Below are 4015 nucleotides of genomic sequence, written 5' to 3'. Positions count from 1 at the left end.
GAGGAGTACGAGGGTCCACTGGTTCGGCTGCAGTGTGAGGCTGCCGTCGCCGCAAGGCCTGGCTAGCGGTGGGAGTAGTAGGGGGCGATGAGGCCTCATCGGTAGCACAGCCGGCCACTGGAGGCAGGAGCAGGCGGTCTCCCCGACGCTGGTTTGGGCGGCTGGTGCAAGAAGAGCAGCGATTGAAGAAGCAGCAGGACCGTTCGATTCAAATCAAATGGTTACTGCTGCTAGAATCGTTTGTTGACTAAGTTGACAAGCCTTGCATACGCGTCAACTTAGTAGGCCCACAGGTCAGCCTCCCAACCGGTGCGCCCCAGATGTCAGTGGGAGGAATCAATTTTTTCGCGTAATAAGGAGGCAGTTGATTGCGTGCGGCCAGGCCAGCGGAGGGAGTAGGGTGGGCCAGGGAAGCCTGCGCGGCATCACAGCGGGCCACAAGAGGAGGGAGTAGGCAGTCCTGCCGGTGCTAGTTTAGGCGGCTAGAGCAGGAAGATCAGAGATTGAAGAAGCACGTCGGCCGTTGGATGGACATCCAACACTAACTGCTGCTAGAATCATGTGTTCACTGACAAAGCCTTGTGTAAACAAGTCAGCCTCGAAATATGTGGTGTGTACAGCCCATTTGCTATTATTTTTATAATTTTTACTTATTTTCTAATTCATATGGAATTTATTGCAGCCTGTTTTCCATTTTTAAAACTGTTGTCCATTTTCTGGTGAGTACCAGGGTCAAAAATTTGAAAATTCGCAAATTTTTGATGGGGAAAGAAATAATCTTAATCCAAAAATTAATAGCCATACTAAAACAAATTTAAAAATAAATTAGTACTATGTCATGTTAAATCCAATGAAATACGTATAAGATATCAGTGAAGAACAAAAACAAAAAAAGAAACTTATATCCCATTTGCTATAATTTTTTTGGAATTTTCAACCCCTTTTGATATTACTTTTAACAAACATTGGCCATACTCTTAAGCCAGGCCGGAATGCATCCCTCCTTGTCTTGAAAGATTTGCAGCCCAGTAATTCGGAGAAAACAAATAGGCCTAGCTTGGTGGTATTCTTTAAAAAGAAATACTGGGCTACCTATTTTCCCAAAGAACTAGTGCATGAGCATTTAGCTTTGTTTATTTATTTATTTACTTATTTATGTTTAGGGGACCATGAGCATGTACCTGGGTCGGATTCATGTGAGAGCCTCCCTTCCAGTTAATTATGGGCTTCTCTATTGGGCCTTCATCTGTGGGCTGCATGTTATCAACAAGTGGAAAATGTGTTCCGAGTTTCAAAAAAAATGTGTTCCGTACGACAAATAGTATGCTCTACGTACGGTACGGGGTACTAAAGGATCGAACCGTGCAACGACTACCAAAACATTGTATTTGTTGTTCTAACAACACATTTATTCAACCAACAGACGAAATATACTACTGATTGTACATTGGAAACAGCAGCAGCAACAACCAGGGTTGGGGGTGCAACAGAAGCAGTAAGCAGGCCAGAAGAGTGAAGACACAGCTCTCTCTTCCAAACCAAACATCAGCCATCATTACAAAAGGGATACCAAAAAAGAACAAGTGTATGCATCAAACTAAATAAAGATCCTACTACACCAAGTGTACGCATCTAACAAACTGGCTCAGTTAGACGTTACTATTTATTTTTTTCAAAACGGAGGCAAAAGAATTGCCTCGTCGATTATTTAAGAAGAAGAGAATTGACTGGTTAATCTACAAAAAACCGGGCTAAAACCGAAGACATTACTATTTATTAAGCTGCAATGAAGTCACAGATGGAGAGGAGTGGGAAACTTCACTGGTTCAGGTGCGCGGCAGCACAGCCGCGGTGCCGCCCACGGGAGACAGGAGCAAGAATAGAGGTTCAAGGAGGAGCACGGCTGTTGGATTAACATCCAACGGTCCAGCCTCTAGAATCATTTGTTGATTAAGTTGACAAAGCCGTGCGTACACGTCCGCTTAGTAGGCCCACAAGTCAGTCACTAAATCTGACGGGTCCTAGCTGTCAACGGGATGAATAATTTTTTTCGCAAAACAAGGAGACACTTCCTTCCATGCGAAGATACAGCCGGTGGGTCCCAGCTGTCAGGTGGAGGAAACATTTTTTTTCATCTTAATAAGGAGGAACTTTCCTTGTGTGCGACCATGGACCTCGTGGGTCCCAGCCGTCAGGCTCTCCACGTAAAGTCCTCTTCCGATGACTCTCGTTTGTTGACCACGCCGCACCGAACGCAGCGAGACAGTGGAGGACGGGGAGGCCCCGGACGGGAACGACTCAGAGATGGGAAAACGCGGCAGTGGAGTCGCAGATTGAGAGGAGGAGAAGGGTTATAACTGGTTCCTGTTGCGGCGTGGGGTTGTAGTCTGTGGAGAATAATAGGAGGTGTCGAGGGGTGGAGGGATAGCTTGGCCGACGGTGGGGTAGCGCTTCGCAGCGATGCGTGCTAAGCAGAGCCACTAGCCACCGGAGGCTGGACCAGGCGGTCCCGGCGACGCTGGAGGAAGAAGACGAGAGATTGAAGGTGCATGCCGGCCGTTGGATATAAATCCAATGGCTGTGGATGACACAATCATTTGTTGACCAAGTTGACAACGCCCTGCGTAGGCTTCGACCTATTGGCTCACATGTCAGCCTGCAAAAATGTGGCATATATTTAACCCATGTTTTCTAGAATGTACAGTCCATTTGCTGGGCTGGGTGAACAAATAATTTTATGTCAACCAGGCCCATTTATATTTTCTAAGAAATCCCAGCCAATTTGCACTTCCTTGAAATACACGTATTAGGTGGGCTCGTTATATATACTCCCTCCATCCAGAAATACTTGTCATCAAAATGGATAAAAGGGATGTATCTAGATGTATTTTAGTTTTAGATACATCCCTTTTTGTCCATTTTGATGACAAGTATTTTCGGACGGAGGGAGTATAATGTTATGTTAGAAGGAGCAATTAATATCAAAGAATAAACCGGAGAGGCACATTATATATATATATAATTAAGAAACTAGCGAGTTATTGCTCAAAATAAAAATGAGCGCGTTATTATTAAATTGGTCCTTAAAATCTTTGCAAGCTTTTGTACGCAATCACCAGGTTTTTCCTTGCCTATGAGTCAAAAACAACCAGGATTTTCCTTGCCAACTTCCATTAAACATTTACTTTTATAAGTTGGGATGTTTTTATAATGTATATATAAGTCTATATAAAATATATGATAATAGTAATAATATAAAAATATATAATGTGGTTAGAAGGGAAAACATAAATTGGACACAACATTACTTTTATAAGAGACCTGCGTTTTATACCCCACAGTAGGCATACTAACAAGTTCACACACAAATACAACAGAAAAGGTAAACATTCATATCAAACTCAGGTTCACAGGACACGTTCATATCCATAGCCAACATTCACAATTAACAACTCAAAAGATTCATATATACACAAGCTCAGCATATCTATGCATCCAAATGATTGATAGATCACACGACAATATTCATACATAATTTACAAAAAGATTCAGATATACACATGTTCAGTATGTTTATGCATCCAAATGATTGAGATCACAACCAATATGATCCATGGACGAACTTTAATTACCTAGGGTACAGACTGGTAAATGGTGTTCAATCGGAGGTACTTCTTGCTAAAATTAGTTCTTGTATGAGTAAACTTTCGAGTACATAAGAGGCAGCACAGACAATCTGAACTTTGCTTGTAGGTTTATCCTCAAATAGTGGCCTCGTGCCGAGGGAGGTTTGAGCAACTTGGCCACTACTTTCATCCAACCAGTTTACTGGGTCATCTTGGTCTTGTATCTCGCCAAAATTCTACATTGAAGACGAGAAAGAAGGCGGTTGAGAAAATGAACCACCCAAATTTTTTTTGTGCAGTTCAACTGAAATGGAGCATCCTTGGCCAGATGAATATACGCGTCAACCAACTTGTGTGGAATCTTTAGACTCCATGCCATATAGTTCTCT

This window comes from Triticum urartu, chromosome 6 (assembly GCF_003073215.2).
Source record: "Triticum urartu cultivar G1812 chromosome 6, Tu2.1, whole genome shotgun sequence".
In the NCBI taxonomy this organism is placed as follows: Eukaryota; Viridiplantae; Streptophyta; class Magnoliopsida; order Poales; family Poaceae; genus Triticum; species Triticum urartu.
The sequence above is the reverse complement of the archived record's forward strand: the minus strand, read 5'-3'. Positions refer to the sequence as shown.